The sequence below is a fragment of the Kogia breviceps genome, chromosome X, assembly GCF_026419965.1.
Source record: "Kogia breviceps isolate mKogBre1 chromosome X, mKogBre1 haplotype 1, whole genome shotgun sequence".
NCBI lineage: Eukaryota > Metazoa > Chordata > Mammalia > Artiodactyla > Physeteridae > Kogia > Kogia breviceps.
Genome location: NC_081330.1, coordinates 43,218,248 through 43,232,650, shown reverse-complemented (window position 1 = coordinate 43,232,650; position 14,403 = coordinate 43,218,248).

Below are 14,403 nucleotides of genomic sequence, written 5' to 3'. Positions count from 1 at the left end.
ATAAACAGAGACAAAAGAATAGGGACGGGACATGAACAAGTGGGAGGGAGCTGTGAAGGAAGAAAGGTTTCCACATACTAGGAGCCCCTTCATGGGCAGAGACTGTGGGTGGCAGAGGGGGAAGCTTCAGAGCCATGAAAGAGAGCACAGTAACAGGGGTGCGGAGGGCAAAGAGGAGAGATTCCCGCAGAGGATCAGGGCCGACCAGCACTCACCAGCCCGAGAGGCTTGTCTGCTTACCTGCCGGGACAGGCGGGGGCTGGGAGCTGAGGCTCGGGCTTCGGTTGGAATCCGGGAGAGGACTGGGGTTGGCTGCGTGAACACAGCCTGAAGGGGTTAGTGCACCACGGCTAGCGGGGAGGGAGTCTGGGAGAAGTCTGGAGCTGCCAAAGAGGCAACAAACCTTTTCTTCCCTTTTTGCTTTCTGGGGCACAAGGAGAGGGAATTAAGTGTGCTGCTTGAAGGAGCTCCAGAGACAGGTGCAGAGCTGCCAAAGAGACAAGAGACTTTTTCTTGCCTCTTTGTTTCCTGGTATGAGAGGAGAAGGGATTAAGTGCGCCACGTAAAGGAGCCCCAGAAACGCGCGCGAGCCGTGGCAATCAGTGTGGACAACAGAGACGGGCATGAGATGCTAAGGCTGCTGCTGCTGCCACCAAGAAGCCTGTGTGTGAGCACAGGTCACTCTCCACACCTCCCCTCCCGGGAGCCTGTGCAGCCCGCCAATACCAGGGTCCCGGGATCCAGGGACAACTTCCGCAGAAGAACGCACAGCGTGCCGCTGGCTGGTGCAATGCCGTACCGGCCTCTGCCGCCACAGGCTCACCCCGCATCCGTACCCCTCCCTCCTGCTGGCCTGAGCCAGAGCCCCCGAATCAGCTGCTCCTTTAACCCCGTCCGGTCTCAGCGAAGAGCAGATGTCCTTGGGCGACCTAAGCAAGAGGTGGGGCCAAGTCCAAAGCTGAACCCCAGGAGCTGTGCAAACCAAGAGGAGAGGGGGAGTTCTCTCCCAGCAGCCTCACAAGCAGCAGATTAAAGCTCCACAATCAACTTGAAGTGCCCTGTATCTGTGGAATACCTGAATAGACAGCGAATTATCCCAAGCTGAGGAGGTAGATTTTGGGAGCAAGATATATTATTATTTTCCCATTTTTCTCTTTTTGTGAGTGTGTGTGTGTGTGTGTGCTGCTGTGTGAGATTTTGTCTATATAGCTTTGCTTTCACCATTTGTCCTAGGGTTCTGACCAAACCATTTTTTTTCTTTTAAAAATGTTTCTTCTTAATAATTATTTTTTATTTTAATAACATTATTTTATACTTTATTTAATCTTCTTTCTTTCTTTCTTATTTTCTTTCTTCCTTCCTTTCTTCCCTCCTTTCTTCCTTCCTTTCTTCCTATCTTCCTTTCTTCCTCCCTTCCTTCCTTTCTTCCTTTTTTCCTCCCTTTCTTCCTCCTTTCCTTCCATCCTTCCTTCCTTCCATTCTTCTTCCTTCCTTCCTTTCTTCCTTTCCTTTCTATTTTTTCTCCCTTTTATTCTGAACCATGTAGATTAAAGGCTCTTGGTGCTCCAGCCAGGCATCAGGGCTGTGTCTCTGAGGTGGGAAAACCAACTTCAGGACACTGGTCCACAAGAGACCTCCCAGCTCCATTTAATAGCAAATGGCGAAAATATCCCAGAGATCTCCACCCCAACACCAACACCCAGCTTCACTCAATGACCATCAAGCTACAGTGCAGGACACCCTATGCCCAACAACTAGCAAGACAGGACTACAGCCCCATCCATTAGTAGAGAGGCTGCCTAAAATCATAATAAACCTACCGACACCCCAAAACACACCATAGGATGTGGACCTGCCCACCAGAAAGACAAGATCCAACCTCATCCACCAGAACATGGGCACTAGTCCCCCAACCAGGAAACCAACTCAACGCACTGATCCAACCTTAGCCACTTGGGACAGACAAAAAACAATGGGAACTACGAAACTGCAACCTGCAAAAAGGAGACACCAAACACAGTAAGCAAAATGAAAAGACAGAAAAACACGGCAGATGAAGGAGCAAGGTAAAAACCCACCAGACCTAACAAATGAAGAGGAAATATGCCATCTACCTGAAAAAGAATTCAGAATAATGATAGTAAAGATGATCCAAAATCTTGCAAGTAGAATAGATAAAATGCAAAAAACATTTAACAAGGACCTAGAGGAAATAAAGAGGAAGCAAGCAACGATGAGCAACACAATAAATGAAATGAAAAATACTCTAGATGGGATCAATAGCAGAATAACTGAGGCAAAAGAACGTATAAGTGACCTGGAAGATAAAATAGTGGAAATAACTACTGCAGAGCAGAATAAAGAAGAAAGAATGAAAAGACCTGAGGACAGTCTCAGAGACCTCTGGGGCAACATTAAATGCAACAACATTCGAATTATAGGGGTCCCAGAAGAAGAAGAGAAAAGGAAAGGGACTGAGAAAATATTTGAAGAGATTATAGTTGAAAACTTCCCTAATATGAGAAAGGAAATTGTCAATCAAGTCCAGGAAGCACAGAGATTCCCATACAGGATAAATCCCTGGAGAAACACACCAAGACACATATTAATCAAACTATCAAAAATTAAATACAAATAAAACATATTACAAGCAGCAAGGGAAAAACAACTAGTAACACACAGGGGAATTCCCATAAGGTTAACATCTGATCATTCAGCAGAAACTCTACAAGCCAGAAGGAAGTGGCAGGACATATATAAAGTGATGAAGGAGAAAAACCTACAACCAAGATTACTCTACCCAGCAAGGATCTCATTCAGATTTGATGGAGAAATTAAAATTGTTATAGACAAGCAAAAGCTGAGAGAGTTCAGCACCACCAAACCAGCTTTACAACAAATGCTAAAGGAACTTCTCTAGGCAAGAAACACAAGAGAAGGAAAAGACCTACAAGAACAAACTCGAAACAATTAAGTAAACGGTAATAGGAACATACATATCGATAATTATCTTAAATATAAATGGATTAAATGCTCCCACCAAATGACACAGACTGGATGAATGGATACAAAAAGAAGACCCATATATATGCTGTCTACAAGAGACCCACTTCAGACCCAGGGACACATACAGACTGAAATTGAGGGGTTGGAAAAAGATATTCCATGCAAATGGAAATCAGAAGAAAGCTGGAGTAGCAATTCTCATATAATACAAAATTGACTTTAAAATAAAAACTATTACAAGAGACAAAGAAGGACAGTACATGAAGAAGATATAACAATTGTAAATATATATGCACTCAAAATAGTAGCACCTCAATACATAAGGCAAATACTAACAGCCATAAAAGGGGAAATTGACAGTAACACAATCATAGTAGGGGACTTTAACACCCCTCTTTCACCAATGGACAGATTATCCAGAATGAAAATAAATAAGGAAACACAAGTTTTAAATGATACAGTAAACAAGATAGACTTAATTGATATTTATAGAACATTCCATCCAAAAACAACAAAATACATATTATTCTCAAGTGCTCATGGAACATTCACCAGGATAGATCATATCTTGGGTCACAAATCTACCCTTGGTAAGTTTAAGAAAATTGAAATCGTATCAAGCATCTTTTCTGACCAGAATGCTATGAGACTAGATAGCAATCACAGGAAAAGATCTGTAAAAAATACAAACACATGGAGGCTAAACAATACACTACTTAATAACAAAGTGATCACTGAAGAAATCAAAGAGGGAATCAAAAATACTTAGAAACAAATGACAATGGAGACACGATGACCCAAAACCTATGGGATGCAGCAAAAGCAATTCTGAGAGGGAAGTTTATAGCAATACAATCCTATCTCAAGAAACAAGAAACAGCTCAAATAAACAACCTAACTTTGCACCTAAAGCAATTAGGGAAAGAAGCACAACAAAACCCCAAATTTAGCAGAAGGAAGGAAATCATAAAAATCAGATCAGAAATAAATGAAAAAGAAAAAAGGAAATGATAGCAAAGATCAATAAAAGTAAAAGCTGGTTCTTTGAGAAGATAAACAAAATTGATAAACCATTCGCCAGACTCATCAAGAAAAAAAGGGAGAAGACTCAAATCAATAGAATTAAAAATGAGAAAGGAGACATAACAACTGACACTGCAGAAATACAAAAGATTATTAGAGATTACTATAAGCAACTGTATGCCAATAAAATGGACAACCAGGAAGAAATGGACAAATTCTTAGAAATGCACAACCTGCCGAGACTGAACCAGGAAGAAATAGAAAATATGAACAGACCAATCACAAGCACTGAATTTGAAACTGTGATTAAAAATCTTCCAACAAACAAAAGCCCAGGACAAAATGGCTTCACAGGCAAATTTTATCAAACATTTAGTGAAGAGCTAACACCTATCTTTCTCAAACTCTTCCAAAAGATAGCAGAGGGAGGAACACTCCTAAACTCATTCTATGAGACCACCATAAACCTGATACCAAAACCAGACAAAGATGTCACAAAGAAAGAAAACTACAGGCGAATATCACTGATGAACATAGATGCAAAAGTCCTCAACAAAATACTAGCAAACGGAATCCGACAGCACATGAAAAGGATCATACACCATGATCAAGTGGGGTTTATTCAGGAATGCAAGGATTCTTCAATATATACAAATCAATAAACCTGATACAACTTATCAACAAACTGAAGGAAAGAAACCCATATGATCATCTCAGTAGATGCAGAGAAAGCTTTTGACGTAATTCAACACCCATTTATGATAAAAACCCAGCAGAAAGTAGGCATAGAGGGAACTTTCCTCAACATAATAAAGGCCATATATGACAAACCCACAGCCAGCATTGTTCTCAATGGTGAAAAAGTGAAACCATTTCCCCTAAGATCAGGAACAAGACAAAGTTGCCCACTCTCACCCCTGTTATTCAACATAGTTTTGGAAGTTCTAGCCACAGCAATCAGAGAAGAAAAAGAAATAAAAGGAATCCAAATTGGAAAAGAAGAAGTAAAGCTGTCACTGTTTGCAGATGACGTGATACTCTATCTAGAGAATCCTAAGGATGCCACCAGAAAGCTACTAGAGTTAATCAATGAGTTTGATAAAGTAGCAGGATACAAAATTAATGCGTAGAGATCTCTGGTATTCTTATACTCTAATGATGAAAAATCTGAGAGTGAAATTAAGAAAACTCTCCCATTTACCATTGCAAAAAAAAAGAATAAAATATCTAGGAATAAACCTACCTAAGGAGAAAAAAGACCTGTATGCAGAAAATTATAAGACACTGATGAAAGAAATTAAAGATGATACAGATAGATGGAGAGATATACCATGTTCTTAGATTGGAAGAATCAACATTGTGAAAATGACTCTATTACCCAAAGCAATCTACAGATTCAATTCAATCCCTATCAAGCTACCACTGGCATTTTTTACAGAACTAGAAGAAAAAATTTCACAATTTGTATGGAAACACATAAGACCCTGAATAGCCAAAGCAATCTTGAGAACGAAAAACGGAGCTGGAGGAATCAGGCTCCCTGACTTCAGACTATACTACAAAGGTACAGTAATCAAGACAGCATGGTACTGGCACAAAAACAGAAATATAGATCAATGGAAGATGATAGAAAGCCCAGAGATAAACCCACACACATATGGTCACCTTATCTTTGATAAAGGAGGCAAGAATATACAGTGGAGAAAAGACAGCCTCTTCAATAAGTGGTGCTGGGAAAACTGGACAACTACATGTAAAAGTATGAAATTAGAACACTCCCTAACACCATACACAAAAATAAACTCAAAATGGTTTAAAGACCTAAATGTAAGGCCAGACACTATCAAACTCTGAGAGGAAAACATAAGCAAAACACTCTATGACATAAATCACAGCAAGATCCTTTTTAACCCACCTCCTAGAGAAATGGAAATAAAAACAAAAATAAACAAATGGGATCTAATGAAACTATAAAGCTTTTGCACAGCAAAGGATACCATAAACAAGACCAAAAGACAACCCTCAGAATGGGAGAAAATACTTGCAAATGAAGCAACTGACAAAGGATTAATCTCCAAAATTTATAAGCAACTCATGCAGCTCAATAACAAAAAAACAAACAACCCAATCCAAAAATGGGCAGAAGACCTAAATAGACATTTCTCCAAAGAAGATATACAGATTGCCAACAAACACATGAAAGAATGCTCAAAATCATTAATCTTTAGAGAAATGCAAATCAACAGTACCATGAGATATCATCTCACACCGGTCAGAATGGCCATGATCAAAGAATCTAGAAACAATAAATGCTTGATAGTGTGTGGAGAAAAGGGAACCCTCTTGCACTGCTGGTGGGAATGTAAATTGATACAACCACTATGGAGAACAGTATGGAGGTTCCTTAAAAAACTACAAATAGAACTACCATATGACCCAGCAATCCCACTACTGGGCATATACCCTGAGAAAACCATAATTCAAAAAGAGTCATGTACTACAATGTTCATTGCAGCTCTATTTACAATAACCAGGTCATGGAAGCAACCTAAGTGTCCATCGACAGATGAATGGATGAAGAAGATGTGGCACATATATACAATGGAATATTACTCAGCCATAAAAAGAAATGAAACTGAGTTATTTGTAGTGAGGTGGATGGACCTGGAGTCTGTCATACAGAGTGAAGTCAGAAGGAGAAAAACAAATACCGCATGCTAACACATATATATGGAATCTAAGAAAAAAAATGGCATGAAGAGACTAGGGGTAGGACGGGAATAAAACACAGACCTACTAGAGCATGGACTTGAGGATATGGGGAGGGGGAAGGGTAAGTGTGACGAAGTGAGAGAGTGGCATGGGCACATATACACTATCAAACATAGGGTGGATAGCTAGTGGGAAGCAGCCGCATGGCACAGGGAGATCAGCTAGGTGGTTTGTGACCACCTAGAGGGGTGGGATAGGGAGGGTGGGAGGGAGGGAGATGCAAGAGGGAAGAGTTATGGGAACATATGTATATGTATAACTGATTCACTTTGTTGTAAAGCAGAAACTAACACACCATTGTAAAACGATTATATTCAAATAAAGATGTTAAAACTAAATAAATAAAGGAAAAAAGTTAATGTTAAAGACCCATCTCTTCTCAGATTTAATCCTTGAATTTTCCCATATATTCATTTCCCTCCTTACTCTCCTATTTCCTCTATAGATTTAATGAGACCCTTGTAATGGAGCTGTATGGGTCTTAAGCTCAATATGCATTTAGTTATTAGTGAATAGACAAATGAGTACTCATGTATCAAAGGAGTGCTAATCCTTCTAGAATGTTTGCCTCTCAGGGAGGCAACAGGTAGCTGGAATCCTGATGGATGTAGCTGCTGGGTAATGCATGCTCTGAGGATGTCTGCACTGGTGACTGTGGGATGTGTCCAGAATTTTCCTATAAATGTATTAACATACAGAGTAGTCCAGGAGCAGCAGTTAGGCAAACACCACAGCCTGCTGCCCTGGTGCCATCTCTCACTGAGCTCATCAGGTGAGTCAAAGGCAAGTGTGTCTTCCCAATGTGAGGAACTGGATTAGGATCTGCTCAGAGGCACACTGTGGAACAGTTCTTATGAGCTTGTGAATCACCCTAGAAAGAAGAGAACCTCTGTCCCCAAACCTTTGAACTTAAGACCAACCAGAGAGATATTTGCTCCTATCATCTGGATGCCTGTACTCTCATTATGAGGAGACAATGAGAAATGATTTATAACTTCTAAACTGTTACCAATGGAAAAAAAGGTGGTACCCAATTGTATTTTTCAAGATGGTATAGCATACAGTGCTAATTTTTCTTTGACTTAATATAATATAAGTTTATTCTTCTCTCATAAAAGAGTCCAACTCTGGTGTTACTTGTCAGGTTTTTTTCATGGATGCCTTTCCTTCAAGGGGGTTACAGGGACCCAGGTTCTTCCATCCTGTAGCCTTGCCACTCCCTTGGTACTCAGAGTTCTATGACAAATTCTCTGCTGACAGAGAGTGAGGGCATGGAGTATTGCTTGGGAGGTTTTTAGAAGTCAGATGTAGGAGTGACAAATATCATTTCTGTCTACATCCATTGGATAAAACTCCATTGTTCTGTTTCAGTTTGGGTTCCTCCCAACGCAGAACTTGGGTGCTGATACTTTATTTGGGACGTGATCCTAGGAAGCAACAAAGAAGTAAGAGTCAGAATTGAGTCAAGAAAGAGTTAAAGCCAATATAATGGTTCATTGTCAACATGACTACTGTAGTTAAGTAATAGAGACTAAGGTTAGTTGTGACCTCTGAGAAGCATACAATATGTCTCCCAGAATTGTCTGCTAAAACGTTGGAGGGCTGGAAGGTTTATTTATCTCTCCATGTCTCCATGTTCTGTTGGTTAAAGATTGCTCTGGGGGTGGGGGAGGGCATTAGTTCCCCTGCAATTCAAGTATGAGCTTCTGTGGGGGTTATGAGGGTTGCTTGAGTTGAATGAGAAGAATCTGATACAAGAAGGTGAATGAAAGTGGCCTGCTTGTGTAGGACACTGCTGCTATCAGTGTGAGCTCACAGGCAACTGCCCACGATAGCTGTGGATGCATGCCACGGAGATATGATAGGAGACACCAAAACTTCTTGCTACACTTGACCTTCACCTAATTATAAGGGAAGTTAAGCAATGTAGTATAGCTGTGTCCTGTAGAGGTAAAGAAAATTGGAAACAATCTAAATTTTCATAAAGAAGTAGAATATTTAAATAAATTATGAAGTGCATTCATTAATGGAAAGTTCTTTGAAATGCATTTTAAAGGGAAAAGAATGAATTGCAGAACAAGTCAAATAATATTACCCAGATGTCAGGAGTGAGACATGGACTTGGTGAGTCATAATTGTATAGATATCATGAACTAGTTGAAATTATTAAGTAAGGAATAGATAGGTAGATAGATAGATAAACAGACAAAGGGTTTTGGACTGCTTATTTCACCCTTTTTTGTTTTCTGTTTCAGGCAATGCTGAAGCAAATATCCTCTGCCAGCCTATTCTTGTACATGTGAGAAAATTTCCCTGTATTACATGCTTACACGTATATTCCCTGGGATTTTATTTCAATAATTTAAACTCTCTCAAAAAGTATATGAGATTTCTCATTTCTTTACTTTACTTCTATTCCTGGTGTCACCAAAATATTTAAACTCATGTCTAATTGATAAGTGTGCTTCTATTTTCTTGATTTGTATTGAAATTAAGTCTCTCTCTCTCTCTCTCTCTCTCTCTCCACACACATACAGAGCCAATTTAAAAATTCTTCTTGTGTAAATTTTGGTCCATTTTTGGGGCTTCTTTCTATACTTAATTTTTGTCAGATGATAGGTGATAAAAGTTTACTTAGATGCTTTTATTTGCATTCCTTAAATTATTAGTAAGTTTGAATTTTTTCTTGTAGCTATTGACCAGCTACATTTCGTCATCTGTGCACTGTTTGCAAGTTTTGTCCATTTTGCTATTTTGTTATAGGGGCTCTTAAGGAATTATGGCTAATATCTTTCACTGATACATATATTTATTATTTCAACAGATATTTATTGGGTTTTTATTATTTGCCAGACACTACAGCCAAAATTCATGTCCCAGATCTTTCTTCTGAGATCTAGATGCTTATATTTATTGGAAATGACCACTTGAAGAAAGAAAATTATTAGTATCCATCCATACATGCATGAATTATCAACAAGAACATACACATTCCGGGCTTCCCTGGTGGCGCAGTGGATAAGAATCTGCCTGCCAATGCAGGGGACAGGGGTTCAATCCCTGGTCCAGGAAGATCCCACATGCTGCGGAGCAACTAAGCCCGTGCACCGCAACTACTAAGCGTGTGCTCTAGAGCCTGTGAGCCACAACTACTGAAGCCTGTGTGCCTAGAGCCCATGCTCTGCAACAAGAGAAGCTACCACAGTGAGAAGGCCATGCACTGCAAAGAAGAGTAGCCCCCGCTCGCCACAACTAGACAAAGCCCGTGTGCAGCAACGAAGACCCAACACAGCCACACACACAAAAAAGAACATACACATTTCAAAACACTTATCCCTACGTCCCGCATGACCACAAAATAAAAAGGATTCAGTGTGTTATTTAAGGAGAACTACTGGCTCAGAGTTAGTTTTTCTGTGATCACTATACCTATGGGAAGATGTTTAAAAATTACCTGATGTTTCTGAGTTTTCTTCTTCTCATTTGTAAAATGGGAATAATTTTATCTATATCAGACAATTAATGTGAGAAGCAAAAAAGCAAAATATTTCAAGTGTCATACACAGCATATGGTTATTTGGTACTCAACAGACATTAGGTCCCTTCCTTTCTCACACCCATCCTTCCTTTAAAGATAATCCAAATAGCATGATTACATATTAATCATGTGGACATGTTAATTCAGAAAATGTACATGTTTCCATTAAGTATTAACTTCAGTGTCATTTCTATGCATGGATGTGATATCTCTGATAATTTAGAAAAAAGAAAAACAATCACTGGGCCAGTTCCATAGGGTTTGCAAAAGAAAACCATCACCCCATCCCATTTTATTTCATATATTTCCCCATCCTACTTTTTAATTCTATGTTATTTTCTCAAGAATAATTTGTGCAATGTGACCCATAAAGAAGAGGCTTTGCAGAGGAGCATTGCAATAGAACATTGGGGACCAGGCACACCATAGGGTCTTGGGTAAATAATCTCCCCTGTGCTGGTTGTTTTTTGGATAACATACCAGATAGATGTAGGGGTTTATGAGATCCCATCTGGGAAAGCACATATGATAAAATGTCATATAACTAAATACACACACTCAGACAGAAATGAGTGCATGTAAAATGGTGAAATCTGAATAAGGTTGGTGGGTTATATCTGTTGACAAAAAATTAATCAACAGTCAATCTAAGAAAGAAATAGAAAATTTATTCAAGCCAACCTGAGGATTACAACCCAGGAGACAGTCTCTCAGAAAGCACTGGGTACTGTTCCAAAGAGGTAAGAGGGGAGACCAGTATATAAGTGATTTTAGAGAAGAGGTATGTACAATCAAGCACACATCTTGGTAGAAGTTTACTACTATTTGCAAGGGACAGATATCTTAGTTAATGGTTTTAGTGCTTTTCTAAGTATGAGAAGATGCAAGAAACTGGATTCATAAAATTTTTCTCCTGAAAATATCTAGCTATCTGAAGGCCAGTTCTGCCACTTTTCCCAGAGCACAGAGTGCCTCATTCCTGATCTCCACCCTGAACTCCTTTCAGGGTGTGTTGAAGGTCAGAGACTTGTAGAGCCTCATGATAAGCAACCTTCTTTAGTTGGCACAGCTCCCTCATAGTCATAAATATGACCAAGGGTTGGGAGACATTTCATGACCATTTTGTCCCATGGTGTTAGAAATGCTCATTCCCAGGTCAGGCCAGGATTTTGTTGACGGGCCACTCAATGTGCTATTATTGGACTAAGCCCTATTAACAGTAGCTAAAACTCTCTAGACCGCATGTCTTAGTAGTTTGTTATGGTCCAGGAAAAAATTCCCTCTTGTTGCTTCTTCACATATCTAGAGTTACACTATTACAATCATTATTCTCATATAGAATTACATATTTGGTCAATTGTTTCAAGTCTCCTAGTCTTCATTATTTTTATTGGAGGCTCAGTCACACATTTGGTAATGCAAGAAAAAAAACAATCATAAAATAGGCAGAATACAAGTAATATACATAGTAACATTAGTAAGGTCATAAATATGTGTTTAAGCTAAGACCTTCCATTAGGTGGGGTGCCCAGTATCTCCCCAGGTCATATGACCAGCCTGTTCTTCACCAATCACTATCTTTAAGGGAAGTAATATATTGGTATTGTACATAAAGTTCACCAAAGATGTTTGTACGTACAAGGCGAATGGTGGGTCATCATGACCCCTTACATGATTAAGAAAGGAATGTTATCTTCTAAGGAGTTATGTGGCTGGCATCAGAAAAAGAAAAATTGTCCTTTGTGCTTTGAGCAGGTATTTCTGCTGTTGGTGAGGTCTGGTCAATGCATAATGCAGATGCACAATGCATACTAGAGGAGAGGGTGGGTACCAAAGAAGTGGAGAAAAATTTTTATGTTTAAATTTTTCTTGTCTTACCTTAAACTATGAATTTTATTTCATCATATCAATGTCAATTTTCTGTTTGTGATATTTTATTGTGGCTACACATGTTACCATTGAGGGAAAATGGGTAAGGGGCATAAGACATCTCTCTCTATTGTTTCTTACAAGTACCTGTAAATCTACAATTGTCTAAAAATAAGTTTTAAAAAGGCATAGTTTTTCTCATTTAGGAAACTAAGAAAACTCACCCCCAATTGAACACTTGCTATGTGCCAGGCAGCGGGGCATGTGGCTTTACATGAATTACCTCTAGGATAAAAATACTTCCTGATCTGCCCTGAACAGAAGGGTTGCCTGTTGACCTGGCATCCCCTATAGTTTAACATTTGTCCAAAAATCTTCATTGTTAAACAATATATTATTATTGCTGATATTTACATTTAAGTGTTACTGAGTCCAAGCTCATACCACTTGCCACAAGACAGGCCAATAAATTGAGAGACAAGGTGTTGGGGCAAGGTAAATCGACTTTATTCAGAAAGCCAGCAAACTGAGAAGATGGCAGACTAATGTCCTAAAGAATCATGGTAATTTGGGGTAGAATTCAAGCTTCTTTTATGCTAGCAAAAGGAGAAGCAGGAGGAGGTGAGGTCAGGTGGTGAGGAATAGCCTCAAGCAGCTGTGCATGGGTGGTGGTCTGAGGGAGGTTATGAAACTTCTTTGTTCTTGGTTGGTTGACTCCCATTGAAGTTAATCAGGTCTGGTCAAGATGTTCCTGCAGAACTAGATAAGACAAATGTTAATTTTTCTTGTTCTTGTTTCCTTATCACCTCAGGGGGAGGTAGAGTTTTTTAGAAAGGGAGCTATCACCTACACCCCAAGCTGCAGGCAAAATTCCTTCAATGATTAATGTGGTTACTGCAAAGCTAGCATGACTAAGCAAAGGCAACTAACAACAGAATACAAAGGTAAGAACTAAAATAGGTTCAAGATAGAGTAAGAGTTGTTCTTCCTTGTTACAAAAGTAAGCCAGAATGGGTTTAGTAGATCTTGTTCACTTGTATTAGTTTCCTAATGCTGCTGTAAAAAATAATCACAAACTTGAAGGCTTAAAACAATACACATTTATTATCTTACAGATGCAGAAGTCAAAAGCTCAAAATTAGTTTTACTGGGCTAAGATCAAGTTTATTGGCAGGGCTGTGTTCCCTCTGGAGGCTCTAGAGGAGAATCCATTTTCTTGCCTTTTCTAGTTTATAGAGCTGCATTCCTTGCATCCCTTGGCTCATGGCTCCTTACTCCATTTTTGAAGACAGCAATTTAGCACCTTACTTCAGTTGTCACATTGCCTTCTTCTGTAGTAAAATTTCCCTCTATCTCCTTATTATAAAGACACTTGTATTCGTATTTAAGGCCTACCTGGATAATCCAGGATATTCTTCTTGTCCAAAATTCTTAACTTAATCACATTTGCAAAGTCTCTTTTCGAATTCAACATAATTAACACATCCCTTTCAAGGACAACATGCAGGGTATTCACTGTTAAAATGAAGTAAACTCACACAGGAACAGCTAGAGTGAGCCCCTTTGTGTCTTGAGTGGTAGTGACAAAAGCATTTGATGCTGCTACCTCTGCTGGTTATATGTGATTAGCTAGTTGAGCCATGACCATGCCAAGGACATTTAAAATGCATGAAAATGTATGAGAAATATGTGAGGGAAGTAAAAGCTGAGCTGTGCTGCCATGGAGCTTGAACATCCTTTGTACAGTGGTTTTGTCATTTATTATGCAGTGTAAATCTACATCTATATTTATTTTATTGTTGGAAATGATTCTTCAATCTTTGAACAAGATTGAATCAAAAATTAAGTAACGAATTCTGTTTTCTTTGGTGATAAACATTTAACTCCCACAAAATATTTGCTGACATTTACTATGCACCAAGGGGACTGTAGTGATATTATTGACCTCAAGAAAACCCAAATCTACAAACCTGCTAACAAGACATTCACATCTACTTCAGAAGGTAGTAGTTATTTTAAAAATAATATGTCAATTTAGTAAATACAGATGCAGAAGTTGTGTTGACTTCTCATTCTATGAACAGAACTTCTAATTTAGAAGAAATTATTTTTCTTCTAATTTAATTATTCAAATTTTGAATCCCAAGTTTTTGTCTGCATGTTCAAAGGTAGGAGTGATAGCTCCTAATATGTTG